The 18,322-nt window shown below is 38.3% G+C and overlaps 1 protein-coding gene across 3 annotated transcripts in view; it reads left to right on the forward strand.

The window, feature by feature from the left end:
• Window positions 1–11,032: 11,032 nt before the first annotated feature.
• Window positions 11,033–18,322, forward strand: part of crebrf (creb3 regulatory factor) — a 52,519-nt gene continuing 45,229 nt past the window's right edge. For all 3 annotated transcript variants that reach the window (XR_009425761.1, XM_059526792.1, XM_059526794.1), the window contains exon 1: window positions 11,033–11,150. The gene's annotated coding sequence lies outside the window, so the exon portion shown is untranslated. The remainder of the gene's footprint in view (window positions 11,151–18,322) is intronic.

Consider the following 18,322-nt stretch of genomic DNA (forward strand, 5'->3'; position numbering starts at 1 on the left):
GACGGGCTCGGGTCAGACTCGGGCCAAGAATTTTGATGAGCTGTCGGACTCGGGCCGGGCAAGGCCTATATTTGAGGCCCGTGCAGGGATCTACCTTGTGTGTCAAAACGCTGTGAGAAACTACAGAGATTCTCTGGAACATTAACCATTTAAGTGTTGTTTGCAGATAGGGGTTTTGAGCAATTCTTCACTGAATTCAGATGCCACACTGCACTTATTATTAGTCAATGACATGGGTTTATGGTGTTTATAACCTAAATTTATGTTGCAAGATGCATCTGTGTCTGAATGAGTTTATATATATATACTATATATATATATATATTATATATATATATATATATATATATATATATATATATATAAAACGTCACACACAACCCACCGATACTACACCATGAGGATGCCGTTTTCTATCTTTAATGCTAATCTTAAATACCATAAGAGAAACCCATTCTCAAAGACTTACTTTTAGTCATTATTTTATTTGGGCAGCACACATATTCTGAATGCCTTTGGCAGAATTCAAATGAGCCATTTTAATCTAGATTAATCTAGATTAATTCCAAGATTACAGTGAGATTAATCTAGATTTTAAAAAATTATCTATGCCCACCACTAATATATATACATTTATACAGTACCCTCCATAAATATTGGAACAGTTAAGACCAAATTGCTTTCTCTGCTGTGAAGTCAAGACATTTGCAAATATGACTAAAAGATGATTATGCGACGAAACTACAGAATGTCACATTTTATTATTCAGTCTTTTGCCACAAGTTTTACCAAATAAAAAGGACAGCACTTTTAGAAGTGAGCATAAGTATTGGAACAGTTGAATTTAAGGCAGAAGGCCCTGACTGCGGGTGTCGCTGTTGGACAGTGTTTTCTCTACTTCCTGTTGGCCTTCTGTTGCTAATCGTAGCTCCGTGTATCTGTTTTTATTTATTTATTTTTTTTCTCTAGAATCTTTATCTTACTATCACTCTCTGTCTTTTAAAGTGATAAAATATAACTTAATTCACACCATATTTCTGATATTATCGATCAATCTTATCAGATTAATTTTGATCGTTCACTTTTATTTTATATCCGTGAGTGCAGTACACCTGCAAAGCGTTAGCACTCGTTAGCTTGTCATTAGCGTTTTCATTCGAACCTATCGCTGTTTTCTTTTCTCCTCTCCTCTCTCTCGCTCCAGTTTTTCACAAGTTCATCAAACAACCGCAGTAAGAATATTTCATCAAGCACGGTGAGTAATGGCTTCTCCTGCTGTTGTTATTTGCACCTCTTGCCACAAGTACAGTTTATCTATCTCTGTCGCAGATGAGGGATTCACATGTGATAAATGCAGGGAAATAGTTAGGCTGACAGAGAAGATTTCAGAATTACAGACACGCATCCAAACTTTAATTGAGGACAGTAAGAATGTTTGGGCTCTAGATACAGCTTTGGATGCGTCTAGCTCAGGGATTCCCGTACATTGTCCGGTTCCGGCAACAGAGCCCCTGCAGCAGTGAGTGAGGCAGCGTAGTCGTGAGAGGTATAGAGACTGTGTCTGTTCCCCGAACTAGAAAAAACAAAAAACGTCCAAACCAAGTTACGATTAACAATTTAATTGTGGTTCAACAAATAAAAAACAGATGCAATATGGATAAACAAATGATAAAGCTTGGCTTATTGAATATCAGATCCCTTTCTACAAAAACACTTTTTGTAAATAATATGATCACTGATCATAATATAGATTTTTTTGACAGAAACCTGGCTAAAACCTGATGATTACATTATTTTAAATGAGTCCACCCCCCAAGATTACTGTTATAAACATGAGCCGCGTCTAAAAGGCAAAGGGGGAGGTGTTGCTTCAATTTATAACAACGTTTTCAGGATTTCTCAGAGGGCAGGCTTCAAGTATAACTCGTTTGAAGTAAAGTAACCTATCCTACAGAAAAGCATTAAAAACTGCTAGATCCGATTACTTTTCTTCTCTTTTAGAAGAAAACAAACATAGCCCCAGGTATTTATTCAATACAGTGGCTAAATTAACGAAAAATAAAGCCTCAACAAGTGTTGACATTTCCCAACACCACAGCAGTAATGACTTTATGAACTACTTTTCTTCTAAAATCGATACTATTAGAGATAAAATTGCAACCATTCAGCCGTCAGCTACAGTGTCGCATCAGACAGTGCACTATAGACCCCCTGAGGAACAGTTCCACTCATTCTCTACTATAGGAGAGGAAGAATTGTATAAACTTGTTAAATCATCTAAACCAACAATGTGTATGTTAGACCCTATACCATCTAAGCCCCTAAAAGAGGTGCTTCCAGAAAACATAGATCCTCTTCTGACTATTATAAATTTCTCATTGTCATGAGGATATGTCCCCAAAACCTTCAAACTGGCTGTTATTAAGCCTCTCATCAAAAAAACACAACTTGACCCTAAAGAACTAGTTAATTATAGACCAATCTCGAATCTCCCTTTTCTGTCCAAGATACTAGAAAAGGTGGTATCCTCACAATTATATTCCTTCTTAGAGAAAAATGGTATATGTGAGGATTTAGAGTTACAAATGATCTGCTCTTATCATCTGATCGTGGATGTATCTCTCTATTAGTTTTATTGGATCTTAGTGCTGCGTTTGACACAATTGACCACAACATTCTTTAGCATAGACTTGAACACTTTGTTGTCATTAATGAAAATTTCATTAGCATGGTTTAAATCGTACTTATATGATCGCCATCAGTTCGTAGCAGTGAATGAAGATGTATCATATCGATCACAAGTGCAGTATGAAGTACCTCAAGGCTCAGTACTAGGGCCGCTACTCTTCACGCTTTATATGTTACCCTTGGGAGATCTCATCAGGAAAAATGGTGTTAGCTTTCACTGTTATGCTGATGATACTCAGCTCTATATTTCTTCGCGGCCCGGCGAAACACACCAATTTGTAAAACTAATGGAATGCATAGTCGATATAAAAAACTGGATGACGAGTAATTTCTTACTGCTAAATTCTGAAAAAACAGAGGTGTTAATTATAGGACCTAAAAACTCTGCTTGTAATAACCTAGAACACTGTCTAAGACTTGATGGTTGCTCTGTCAATTCTTCGTCATCAGTTAGGAACCTAGGTGTGCTATTTGATCGCAATCTTTCCTTAGAAAGCCATGTTTCTAACATTTGTAAAACTGCATTTTTTCATCTAAAAAATATATCTAAATTACGGCGTATGCTCTCAATGTCAAATGCAGAAATGTTAATCCATGCATTTATGACCTCAAGGTTAGATTATTGTAATGCTTTATTGGGTGGTTGTTCTGCACGCTTAGTAAACAAACTACAGCTAGTCCAAATTGCAGCAGCTAGAGTTCTTACTAGAACCAGGAAGTATGACCATATTAGCCTGGTTCTGTCAACACTGCACTGGCTCCCTATCAAACATTGTATAGATTTTAAAATATTGCTTATTACTTATAAAGCCCTGAATGGTTTAGCATTTCAGTATTTGAATGAGATCCTATATAATCCTCTACGTTCGCTACGTTCTCAAACTCAGGCAATTTGATAATACCTAGAATATCAAAATCAACTGCGGGCGGCAGATCCTTTTCCTATTTGGTGCCTAAACTCTGGAATAACCTACCTAACATTGTTTGGGAGGCAGACACACTCTTGCAGTTTAAATCTAGATTAAAGACCCATCTCTTTAACCTGGCTTACACATAACATACTAATATGCTTTTAATATCCAAATCTGTTAAAGGATTTTTAGGCTGCATTAATTAGGTAAACCGGAACCGGGAACACTCAGGCTCATGCTAGTACTTGCTAGATCATTAGAAGAATGTCATCTACGCTAATATTTTTCTGTTTCTCTCTTTTTCCGAGGTCACCGTAGCCACCAGATCCAGTCTGTATCCAGATCAGAGGGTCACTGCATTCACCCGGATCCAGTACGTATCCAGACCAGATGGTGGATCAGCACCTAGAAAGGACCTCTACATCCCTGAAAGACAGCGGAGACCAGGACAACTAGATGGTAAATGGACTGCATTTATATAGCGCTTTCAACAGACCACATGGCCATCCAAAGCGCTTTACAAGTTGCCTCACATTCACCCATTCACACACTCATTCATACACCGACTGCGGTGTCAGCCATTCAAGGTGCCATCCAGCTCGTCGGGAGCAGCTGGGGTTAGGTGTCTTGCTCAAGGACACCTCGACACTTGGTCAGGTGGAGCCGGGGTTGAACCACCGGTTTGTAGACAACCTACATGAATCACTGAGCCACTGCCGCCCCACTAGAGCCCCAGATACAGATCCCCTGTAAAGACCTTTTTTCCCCCAGCCTTTAATGCAGTCATTTCCAACTGTTGCTTGTTTTGGGGAGTCTCAGTCTTTAGTCTCCTCTTCAGCTGGTGAAATAAATTTTCATTCGGATTTAAATCTGGAGATTGATTTGGGCAATCTAAGACTTTACTGTACATTTCTTTGCCTTGATAAAGTCCTTTACTGAACTGACAGGGTGTTTTGGGTCATTGTCCTGATCCAAAAATTAAGTGCTTAATGAGTTTGGTGGCATTTTCTTGAATATTGGTAGCCAAGATGATTTTATAGAGTTCCAAATTCATTCTGTTACTGTATCATAAAATGAAGAGGTCCTGTTCTAGAGACAGCCATGCATGCCCATGCCATGACACAACCTCCACCAAGCTTCACAGATGAGCTTGTATGCTTAGGATCATTTGCAGTTCCCTTTTTTCTCCACACTTTTGGTTTCCCATCACTTAGATAAAGATTAATCTTGTCTCATTGGTCCATCAACTCAGTTACAAAACTCTACTGGCTCACATTTGTTAAGAATCTTGCCTTCTCTTTTTGGTGCTGATCACAGGTTTGCATCTTGGTGTGTAGCTTCTGTAATTCTGAGTCAAATTTTCCTGTGGACTGTAGATTGTCAGAGCATCACTCCAGCTTTCTGGAGGTTGTTGGTGATTTTACAGACATGTATTTAAGGGTTCATTTTCACAGCTTTTATGATTTGTCTGTCATCAACTGCTGTTGTTTTTCTCAGCCGATCAAGTCGTCGTTGGTTGCTGATGTCGCCGGTAGTTTCCAAACTCTTGATTTCTCCATGCCCTTGGTTTTTCCTATAGTTCTAATTGACTTCCTCTTTTCTTTTAGCATCCAAATTGCTTGCTTTTCTTTCAGAGTCGGCTTCCTCGTCTTCATCCTGGTTTGTGTGTGTCATCGTCGAATGCAAGACTTAGAATGCAGAAGCAATGGATATAACTGATAAGACACATTCCCTGCTTTTAATATCTGAAGAATTAATGCAACATGACACAGCTGAACACTTAGAAAGACCTGTGAGGTCTTGTGACCTGTGAAAGGGAGATGAAACTCTAAAAGATTTCTTAGCTACATTTACATGACGCTTTTATCCAAAGCGACTTACAATTGCTATATATGTCAGAGGTCGCACGCCTCTGGAGCAACTAGGGGTTAAGTATCTTGCTCAGGGACACACTGGCGTTTCACAGTGGATTCGAACCCGGGTCTCCCACACCACAGGCATGCGTCTTATCCACTGCGCTAACACCACCCTTCAAAGATCTAATGGCAGCAGTGGGATTCGAACCCACGCCCCCGAAGAGATTGGAGCCTTAATACAGCGACTTGGACCGCTCGCCCACGCTACCCTAGCTGGTAAAACATCTTTGTGTTGAATCACCCAATAATAAAATGTGACATTCTGTAGTTTGTGTCATATTCATCTTTAAATCATATTTACAGATTTCTTGACTCCACAGCAAACAGAACTTTTTTTTCTTTACTGTTCCAATACTTATGGTGTGTGTGTGTGTGTGTGTGTGTGTGTGTGTGTGTGTGTGTGTGTGTGTACGTATATACAGTGCCCTCCATAAGTATTTATTTATTCATTCATTCATTCATTTTGGACTTTTTTTATGTTTTTGTAAGATTCACCATGAAACATTTATCTTTCTTATTTAAAAAGCTGAAATCAAATTATCATGATTTGGTACTCAGTTAACTTATAACTGGTTATTAATCAAAAACGTTGGAAACGTTTTTGCTGCTAAATAATTAAGTGGAAACTGTGAAACAGTACTGTGAGTGGTATAAGACTATGGAACTTTCCATAGCATGTAAAGTCATTTCCATTTGTTTCCAGTTTACACCTGCATATTTATTGATTTAAAATTTGGAAATATGTGCTCTTTCTCTGTGAATGACTAAAATACCCTGAAGGATAGTTTTTTTGTTTTTGCATTGAAACTCAATAATAATCGCATTGTACATCTTGTCCTTTCTTTTTTGTTTGTGTACAATGTGTTACCATGACAAAGTGGGCCATTCATTCTCTCAGGATCCCAAAGAATGCAGTTTGGCAAAAAAAAAAAAAAAAAAGTTTGAGAGCGCATTTGGATTTATTCTGACATCACTGTTCTTGTTCTTTCACAGCTGGCCCAGTTGATCCCCTTATTTGGACCAACACTAAGCAACAGAACCATTTCAGACGTGTAGATCATTACACTAGAAGTACAAATCACCTTTTATTATTGCTATTATTTAGTAAAAGGCTTGGTGTGCAGCCTGGGGCCTTGGGAAGATTCCTGCTGACGGACTCTTCACAAGCAAACACAGGCCCTTTCCTCCGATGGAATCACTGGGACATCTCAAACACATCATATAGACCCCTTAAAAGTTTGTAAACATTGCAACATCTCCGGGTGGGCGGGGCTTAGCTGGAGGCAAAAAGAGGCGCGGACGCAATGTTGACAAGCGTAAGCTAGCACGTTTTAGGAGGGATTTATTAAACATGGATGCAGAAGAAGGTTCAGAACTGTCTAAATATGTACAGTCACTGACTCTGTGGGACCGTGAAAGCTATTTTTGTAAATTAACTCTCGTGGATGGAAGCAGGCTACCTGACCCGTATACCATATGGCCATATGAATTAATTACTTTTGGGTGGTTTGGGGAATTTTGTCAAGGCTTATTTTCTAATGTAACCTATCGCTGGGCTAACTATGATTAGCAATGTGTATTATTTTAAGAGACCATTCAAAGGATGGCACACACATCTATCGCTGTATGTTTGTTTAACATTTAAACTAGCTAGTGCGCTGAAGGTTGGCGACTTTTCACCTATAAAACAGAAACTTGCTGATTTACTAGATAAAACCAACACACCAGTTCATATGCATAGATTATTGTACCTGATATGAAGTGTGCACTGCAAACACAAGCATTATTTATGATCGTCTCCGTCCAGTCTGTATGCCGTATTGCATTCAACCACAATTGTCTTCTTGATTTCCGTGAAGGAATGTCTGCCGCGATCCGGTAAAACTTTAGTTTTGAAACAAAAGTGCTGTTCCTTTAATTCTGGCAGCCAAAAACACAACAAGAAGAAATTTTAAAGTCAAAACTTCAAACTTTTAGTGCTCCTTCTATGAGTTCTGCCTTATGTTTTGCCTCCAGCTAGAGTGGGGACGTCACAGTGACGTAGGTGATTAAGGGGTCTATACCAAAGCAACTGAAATTTAGTCTGGATTTGAACTTGCCTTTAAAGGCGGGCGTACACGGTGTGAATTCGGATGATCGGAAGATCGTATGTCCACGCACACTTCACGAATGAGTTTATCTGGAAATCATACGGACGAGATGATATATGACACGATTTAACGAGCTGCGAATTCCAGAAGCAATCGCACTAAGTTGATAGACGCGTTCGACTTGAAGCACCGCTGCACAGAAGGATCACTGTATGACATTAAAGTACCGCGAGAGCGATAAGAGAGCACACGGATCCAATGCATTCGAATCGCTCTCGCTGTACTTTACTGTCATACAGGTGATCATTCTGTTAGGGCTTATAGATTCCACAATTTTTGGAATCGATTCTGAGTGGTCCTGGAATCGATGGCAATCGATTCCAAGAATTGATTCCTCACTGTTGTTTTCGATTCTTTTCGATTCTTGTTTTTTAGATTAGAGGAACCTAATCTCACCATGATGACTGCAGAATAGGTAGTATAATGTATCCTTCCTATAATATGAGGCTGAAAAAAATAATAATAATAAATATATAAATATATATATATATATATATATATATATATATATATATATATATATATATATATATATATATATATAAATATTTTAGAAGATACGAAAATTTTAATTTTGTCAGCTTTGCCCGTGAAATTAGTCATAGCCCAGCTCAGCAGGTACATGCATTTATCGCATAAATTAAATAAGACATGAAGTGTCTAAAATAAATGTGCACAGTTAAGCTGAATGATGAAGTTTACTTTGTATACTTTGCACAATATTAAAAAACTGTACACTGAAACAAAATAATAATAATAATAATAATAATAATAATTCATTACATTTATATAGCGCTTTTCTAGGCACTCAAAGCGCTTTACATTGTGTTCGTGATTGGTCAACTTCAGCTAGATCAACAAATCGGCTCGTTCAACCACACACGTCACGAATTCAAACCGATAGCTCACGAACTTTTTAAACATGTTTAAAAATGATCGGGAGGTCGGGAAGTGCTCGTAAGCCACTCTGCTCGGCTCGTAACTCCTCGCATATGATACGAGCCGCGACCATACGAGCATACACGATTTCCAGACGATTGAAAAAAATCGCATTCGAACTCATACGATGACAAAAATCGCACCGTGTATGCCCGCCTTAAATTAACATATTATGGATTATGTAATGTGGCTATGTGATGCGAGTAGTGAATGTTAACAAAGACATGTTGCATTATTTGCAAACTTAATACATTAATTTCTATTTAAGGCATAAAATAAATGATCAGCCTAATTTTGTCATTGTTGCAACAATACACACTTTGTGCTACCAGTAAAATAATGGAATAATTAGTTTTTTTTTAAATGTTTTTGAAAGAAATCTGTTATGCTCTATTTATTTGATTAAAAATACAGTAAAAGCAGTAATATTATGAAATTAGTGCTGTCAAACGATTAATCGCGATGAATCGCATCCAAAAGATATGTATTACAGCACTATATGAAATTTTTTTTTATTTAAAGGAGCTATGTGGAGGCTTTTACTTAAAAAAAATCTTTAAGATAGAGTTTTCATTTGTACATGTATGAGCCAACCATGATGTATAAAAAAGAATGACATGAACAATGACAAAGAATCCACCATGACAAAGAATCCACCACGGTTGCCTCTATCAGCCTGTAGGCTCAATTGTGTGTGGAGGAGTCGGGCCCGAATTGGCGCGAAAATTCACAAAATGTGACGTCATGCGTGTTCTCGTCTACTTGGGCTTACAACCGTATGGCACGCTACCATTATAGTAAGCAGCGGCAATAGTGTTTTCAAATGGACTCTGCGGATGGAAAGAAGCGACCTGCCTCCAGCACAATTCAGACACCCACGGACACTCCTCGTAAAAAAAAAAAAAAGAGCGTGCGCACTGAGAACGAGCATGAGACTGGCTGCAGTTCCTCTAACGGCCACTGGTGTCAGTAACGGTTAGAAATTTCAGAACCTACGCAATGCTCCTTTAAATAATTTGTGTATTACAACACTATATGAAATATTTTTTTTATTTAAATAATTTGTTTCTGCAATGCTGATTTGATGTTTAATTATTATCAATTAACAATAATAGTTTTTATTTTTATCCTGAAAATGTTTTTGCTGCTTAATAATTTTGATTGAAACTGTGATACACCCCCCCCCCCCCCCCCCCATAATTCTTTGATGAATAGAAAGACACCTCTGAATAATATACAGTACAGACCAAAGGTTTGGACACACCTTCTCATTCAAAGAGTTTTCTTTATTTTCATGACTATGAAAATTGTAGAGTCACACTGAAGGCATCAAGGGCTATTTGACCAAGAAGGAGAGTGATGGGGTGCTGCGCCAGATGACCTGGCCTCCACAGTCACCGGACCTGAACCCAATCGAGATGGTTTAGGGGTGAGCTGGACCGCAGACAGAAGGCAAAAGGGCCAACAAGTGCTAAGCATCTCTCGGGGAACTCCTTCAAGACTGTTGGAAGACCATTTCAGGTGACTTCCTCTTGAAGCTCATCAAGAGAATGCCAAGAGTGTGCAAAGCAGTAATCAAAGCAAAAGGTGGCTACTTTGAAGAACCTAGAATATGACATATTTTCAGTTGTTTCACACTTTTTTGTTATGTACATAATTCCATATATAATTCCACATGTGTTAATTCATAGTTTTGATGCCTTCAGTGTGAATCTACAATTTTATATATATATCATAGTTTTCACAAAAATAGCATTTGAGGCTATGGAAAACAGTGCATTAATGAGGGAAAACTTGTGGTGTCGTATTACATTCGCAAAGCACAGTCAAATTTGCTAACATGCAATAAATAGCAACATTATTCATTAATCATTACAAATGAAAAAACAAAAACTCAACTTCCTCCCATTATTTGTTTCTCGACACGAATTCATGTAAGGTCTCCAGCCAGCTGCACTGACTCAAAATGGCGATGACTTCTCTCTATATTTCGCGGTCTCCGTGTATCGCCCCTCCCCCAACATATAACTTACAGATATGAGTTAAATGTACTTTTACAAGCCAGACAAAACTCAGAAGTAGTCAAGACAACGGATAAACTTAAATTCAATATCCAAAACTTAAATTGACAAATTAAGTTAAAGAGGAAAAGTAAGTTCATATAACTTATTTGGGCTATGATGTTTTACAGTGCACTGTTTTCCTAATTAATGTTGTTCAGTTGCTTTGACGCAATGTTTTTTGTTTAAAGCGCTATATAAATAAAGGTGACTTGAGTCATTAATGACATAATTTTCATTTTTGGGTGAACTAACCCTTTAAATAGCTTGTTTTGGGTCAAGAATGAGCGCTCGTCTTGATTGGCCGACTGGAGATCACGTGACAATTCAGTTACGAGCATTCTAGAAACCCGTCAGGAAGAACACACAAAAAAAAAACAGAGAGGAAGACGGCGTGAATTGAAAACAATTGACATTAAGTTTTCCGAAAGACGGATAAAATCGGAATTACAACCTTTTTTGTACTAGTATATGGGTAGCTTAAAGGTGAGTCATCTTTCTGACTATGACAGCGCTGTGAAGTGTGTGAGGATAGTTGTTTAAGGATAATAAAAACATTGTCACTTGGAGTTAGCTCTCTGGCTAAGTTTCGCTAGCAGAGGGGAGGGACACGGAGGCCATAGTGTGAAAGCAGCGATATAGTTCCTCTTTAAACCCTAACCTGTCCTCGGCTGTTGCCCTCGATGATACAGCGATGTGCTGAGTGTTTTTGAAGCCTGAGGTGCCCGTGTGTCCTTTATCAATAGATAAAGATATTTGTCTCGTGGTTGCTTATCTGGCCAGTCATTGCTGCTGAATAAGTTGTTTGTTTTTGTTAGCTTCTTGAACATTGCTTGGACCCCATCACTGCACCTTTTGGAGATAAATAAGCTGATTGTATACATCAAATGTATTAAGTATAGGTTCTTAGAATCGAAAACTATTGTTTTAAGAGAAACTATCCGGACATAAATTATTGGGTTGGTTTTAATGAAACCCCTTTCATGGATTTAAAGCGTTCAGGAACATTTTGTACCATTGTTTGAAAGTTGTGTATATCTGTTTATCATTAATATATTACACTGAGGTGATCTGATACATGTATGTGGTGATCAACTTTTTTTTCTTTGTATTCACTGATGATTATACGATGCCTTAGAATTAACTGGCATGAAGTCTTTAAGGTACACGCCCCCATCAGCAGGATGCAAAGTCAAATGGAAACACGATAGTCTCTGCAATATCTAATCAGCCTTTCTTTAGCAGACAGATAACTAACGTTAACGATAACCAAAACGATTTAAAATGTTTTGATTGTGCATCAAAAGAAGCTCGAACGCTTTAAAACGCAATTTGTTATCCGTCTTAACGAGGCGTTTTTATCGCGAAATGGTGTTCATTTGACAGCTGCGTTGTGAAAACTTCAAAATTTAGTGTTTGTGTAAATTAAAAGTTTATGAGGAGATAATGTTTTGCATTCCATCTGTTTACGTGACACGAGGGAGGCCTGCAATATTTGTTGTTGTTCCTCGACTCAACCAAACGCTACGAGGCGGGACGTTTATGTGTAATTGTGCTTGATTGACACCGTGTAGGTTCAATCGTTTGGTCGCGGAGGCTTGCTATAAAATTTGCATACAGCCAATCAGAAAGCGCCACTATGTGGGTGTTGGCGCAGATACGCGACGGGGTAGGTTGAAGCTTTTTGTTTTTGAAGGGGGCCATGGTGAGTTCAGGGTGTTGTTAAGTGTTAGTAGGTCAGAATACAAAATGTTATTGGCCATAACGATCAAATTACGCTAAGCGTTTAAGTGCCATTCGTTTTAGATGCGACTAACCGGCGAGGTCTCTGAAGTGTGAAAATGTGAGCTTCTAGGACATTCTGTCTTCATGTAAACAGTGCAGGGGTGGTCACATGACATTACTTCTGCAAGGTTATATTCGCAGTTTATTATTACAAAAGCACGTGAAGCTTGATGAATAGACAAAAACTGAGTAATTTTGAGAGACAGTGTTTGGTTGGGACTTCATTCTGAGATAGTCGATGCACATGTATTATGGCAGGATTTTACTTTAAATCTCATGAAATATTAAACTGCTAAAAGTCGAACGGTCAACTCTGAAATGCAGCTTGTATTTTGTTTATTCTGTAAAGGTTCATCCTAATTTGAATACGTGATCAATTATGTGTTTTACCCAGCCTTGAACTTCTCAGATGCCAACTGTGAAATTAGTAAAAAAAAAAAAACTAGTTCACGTCAAAATGTACTTTTATTATTTATTATATTGCTATACATTAATTGCATATTTTATGCAGTATTTACCCAGCGTTTTCTGAAACAAGTGTTCAGATGATCAAAACAATTTCAGCGTTTTTCACATTAACATGGTTGATATTAACATGATATTAACGTTTTGCAGTTAACTCATGGTGAGTCCGTTACCTGTAATATTTATTTCGAGAAAGCCATTCAATGCACAAAGCTTGTTCATTAGTCAACCAGAAAATAATAATGCAAGGAGCATTTGCTGAATATATGCACCATCTCAGCTGTTTTTCAAAGTGCTTCAGTTGTCCTTGACTGAGAGGCTGGCGTTTACTACTTTTGCCATCTCCGCATGCAGAGACCTCTGACATTTGCAGAGTAAGTCTGTGCACTTGAAGGCTGGACTGCAAAATGCAAGCTTGTTTGTAATTAACTCAGACTGTCCTATTAAGGTGCAGACAGACCTTGGAGCTAATAAGACATGTCTAAACTTCAGTCTAAGGTAAATATGAATTGTAATAAACTCTTGTCATACTTCCTGTGTATTAGCCATTCTGTTTTTGTAGCTTTAGCGCAAAGGCCACCAGTTTGATCACAGCACACCTATGCTTAAGATTCTTCAGCTTGTGCATAGCAAAGCGGTGGCTTCTTAAGTACACGCTGCAAAAAATGAGTGTGGCAAAATTAAGTTTCAGTTTTATAAACACATCTTTTAAATGGACAGAATCTGAATTTTGTAGATAGTTGTCATGATAAAATATACTTTCTTTTTAATATTGATTGCTTTCATTTAAAACCTCTTTGGTAGTTTCAAAAATTTCAAAACTACTCCACTGTTCTGTCTGGTACAACTGCTGCATTTCTGGTAAAAGCATTTAGTGCACCTAACATACATACATATACACACACACACACACACATATATATATATATATATATATATATGCATGCATGCATGCAATGACATTTTTTGTTTATAAACAATGATTTAGTGCGTCAGGAGCATGCCACTGATGTCGACACAATGGAGCATTGCTGTATTTGAAATTTAGTTGTTTCACTCAAGGAGCACTGGTAATAAACTCTTTACTAGTCAACTTTGACCCACAGTGATGTGTCCTATGCTTTGTTTGAACTGTACGTTTACAAGCCGCTGTGTTTGGTTTTTTTAGGAACTAGGTGACTGCAGTAGATTGTAAACATACTTGAACGAAAACAAGTGACCCAGATTATTTTAAATTAGAAGTATGTCACGACACTTAGTGCAATTAGTCCCTCAAAAGGGATGATTTTGAAATCAAGAGACACTACAAGTACATGGATGGGCTCATATATCATCCATTATGTATTATGTGATCTGTTATGGTTTACTTTACAGGTGTGTTTTATAATATCTAAGGTCAATGTTCCTTCGATTTGTGTCATTCTGATTAGTGTTGTAATGATACCAAAATTATTGTTTCGATACCGATACCAAGTCAAGAATTGCGATTTCGATACTTTTTCGATACTTTTCCTGAAAGGGGAAAATACACTCTCAAATACCATTGCTGTGCTTTATTTTAAAACCGGGACAACATTTTAATCATATAACACACTAATAAACAAACATATGAACAGCATATGTTAAACATTTAAACAAAATATGAAATATCAAAATCCATTTCTTTCAGAGGAGAAAACTCAGCCAGTGAGCTTTAATGAGCGTCATCTTTAGTGAGCGTCATCTTTTTCTACCAGTCGTGGACCGGCGGCCACAGGATCACTTGTGCTCGCCGGAGGGCAGGGTTTCATATTTTTTTGAAGCACCCCTGGGCGCCGGCATTGGCTAGCGGACCCCCACCTGCTGTTAGCATTCCATTGATTCCCATTCATTTTGGCGTCACTTTGACCGCGAATAACTGTACATCTGAGACGTTTAAATACTCCATTTGTCCATTAATTATTTCTAAAGAAACACGAAAATGTATAAAAGGCTCCATTACCTTGTATCTTACGTTATGGTCGCGTAGAAGCAGTTTTTGTAAAAAATAGGCTAACGATTGTGTCATAACCAGCGACTCTCTGTCGCACAGTAGATAAATTACCGTATGGACAGGAGGAGAAGCTCGCAGACAATCTTTTACTGTCTATGTCAGAGGCTATCGGGGGGATGTGGAGGCATAAAGTCAAGGGAGATAATTAATCAGAATACTTACCAAAATTTGCTCCTGTTCATGCTCGCCTTCTCTGCAAGATTCGGTGGGTGATTCAGATTTCTCTTGGCACAGTGATTAGAAGACTTAGAGGTTGCTCACATGAGATACGTTGCTACTTAGACCTTCGTATTGGAACCTTACCAAAGAACCTAATAAAATATGAAAATATATATTCAAAATATTTTAAATAGGCTATATGAAATTGCACTAGTGATAGTTCGTTCGAGCGTGAATCTTTCAGGTGAACTAATCACTCTATCTATCGCTATTAGGGCGCATGCGCAGCTCGTGAAAAAGCTCTCTTTTACTGTCTATGGTTTCATCCTGTCAAAGAGTTACTCAAGAAGTGACGTGCATCACTAATGCAGCAATCTCGCTGTAGTGTTTGTCAAATGACAGCTGCAGCTTCTTTACTGCGTGCGTGAGGAGAAAAACACAGACGTCCATAGGGAGACACTGGAAGCGTGCGTTGCACACCCCAACATGGAATACGTCTCTTACAAATCTGGAACACGGTTTTTCTTTGAAGTATCGATACTAATAAATTTAGGAATTGTGACGTTTTTAATTTCAGAGAATCGCGATACTTTTGAAGTATCGGTGCACAGTGCAACCATAATACTGATTAAAGTGCATAATAGTTAGGGTTTTAATAACTATGAAATTAACTTCTTTGTCACCTTGGAAGCCAAATGTTTGCTAAGATCAGTTGTTAGTTCTCGGCTAACAATTTGAATTCAAGAGAGGTCCTTACCTGTTGGACGTGTTCGTATTCAGTCCGATTCATGAACGAATCTTTCAGAACAATTTTATGAACCTGTTCATGAATCTAACCTTGCTAATTGTTTATACACTACCAGTCAAAAAAATTATGGCAGCACAACTGTTCTCAGCATTGATGATAATTAAAATGTTTCTTGTGCAACAAATCAGTGATTTCTGAATTATTCTGGGAAACTGACAATTGGCATAATGGCTGCTGAAAATGTAGCTTTGCTATCACAAGGATGTATTAGATTAAAAAATATGTAAAAATTAGGGCTGCACGATTAATCACATGCAATTGTCATGCGTGTCTCGTTAGTAAAGCCGGTTCCGTGATTAGCAATAAACAATTATCATCTGCTTTCAAATGGAGTGGCACTTAATATACAGAGTCGTAGTTCTCTGACAAGCGGTCACATGCGGTTATGAACGCGATTATTGCGTAGCTTTTCAGCAAACTACGACTCTGTTTATCACAGAAGCGGCTTTACTAATGAGACACACATGACAATTTTGTGCGATTAATCATGCATCCCTAGTTAAAATAGAAAGCAGTTATTGCAAATTGTAATATCATTTAACCACAGTATTGCTTTAACTTTATTTTTGGCAAATAAACACTGCCTTGAGTATAAGAGCCTTCTTTAAAGTGTAGACCCCTAAACCCCTGGTCAGAGCCTGACTCCACCCACTGGCAATATTTGAAAAATGATGAAAAGTGGGCAGAGCACAGCAGAGATAGAGGGGACGAACCGAGGGCGGGGCTGAGTGGGTGGGGCTTGAACCTGAGACCCGCAGTGATGGTTTAATTGACGGCTGTCAGAGTCGTTAAAATAGAGAGTGACTGTAGTGACGCAAGTATCTACAGACGAAAGTACCCTACAATCGCAAGACTGTAGTGACATAAATCACAACTGTGCCTCTAGCGACCTGATTCGATTCCTGACTCATGGTCCTTTGGCGCGCCCCGCTCTCTCTGCCCTATGCTTTCCTGTCGTATCTCCACTGTCCTATCAACAATAAAAGCCCCAAATATAGCATGAAAGAAGAAAGTCATATGCACCAAGGATGGCTTGAGGAGGGTGAGTCAGTTGTGGAGTAATTTACATATTTGGGTGAACTATCCCTTTAACAACCCCAAATTTAGGATGAATAGTGTGCATTATACAATTGAGTATATGTGACCCTGGCCCACGAAACCAGTCATAAGTCACTATGGTATATTTGTAGCAATAGTCAACAATGCATTGCATGGGTCAAAATTATAGATTTTTCTTTTATGCCAAAAATCATTAGGATTAGGGGTGGGGCTGGACGATTAATCGAAAAGTAATCAAAACCGAAATTCAGAACCTCTAACCGACTTCCCATGTCGGTTATTTTGTTTTTTAATCCTGTTAACACTTCCCCCTTGAAAGCATTCTACCCCGTGTGTAGCCACATGACTCTGCTCTCCAGTCAGTGGCATAAAAGCAAAACACGGAGGTGAACGCCGGTTCAACACATAGTGATGGCGCGTGAGTGATGAGCCTTGCGTCTTCACTAAACTTTGTCAGTTGTATTTGTTTTATGGTTTGAACATTCAAGCGATTAGACGATCGGATGTGTGTTATATCGAGCTACCATGTTTGCGCAGCTGCGTTGTGGCACGAAAACTCATATAAACAGTAGCTGTGAAGATCGCGCGCACAGAGGAATGCAGAAACTAGTTGTCAGTGCTGTCCTGTTATTTATCACTAAAGTAGTGTAACGTGAAGTTGAGATGTTGCTCAGAGAGAAGGAGAAAACCCAAATAGGTGTCGGCAAATAAAAGAAAATGCACGAGGGATGACGGCGTATCTTTCCCGTGTTTAATAAAAGTACTTAAACATCACACACTCGTCTGCATACATGGGGAGTCGAGTGAGGAAAAGATAAGTATACAAACATCTAACTCCAGTCACAAAAGAAAAGATTAAACTCAGAGATCGGTAGAGCGGGTAACTCCTTTCTCCACCTATCGTGTTCAACCTCAGACACCCTCTACGATTACCATAAAAGTGACCGTTACAGTAGCTTAGAATCTCAAAACTTATTATAGCATATTTTTCTACTTTTGAAGGAACTAGGCTATTTACAACCCACAGCTTCACAATAATAGACGGTATGACTAATTCAGACGCAATCACTCGTACTGGTACTGTGCTAATTTATCTTTATCTGATCTTTATTTATCTCTTACACTGAGCAATAATCTGTCAGAAATGTTACGAACATAGATAAAATAACTGCTGATAGTGAGCTATGATGTCAGATTACTCTTTTAATAGGAAAAAATATCCCACCTTTAATAGTCAATCATATTTACAGTACAAACCTTGTCAGTGAACTATGAGGGCAAAAAAACAAAACAGAAAAAAATAATCGTTCATTAATCGTAATCGAGGTAAAATGTTCAATTAATCGAGGT

Source organism: Carassius carassius, chromosome 36 (assembly GCF_963082965.1).
Source record: "Carassius carassius chromosome 36, fCarCar2.1, whole genome shotgun sequence".
NCBI lineage: Eukaryota > Metazoa > Chordata > Actinopteri > Cypriniformes > Cyprinidae > Carassius > Carassius carassius.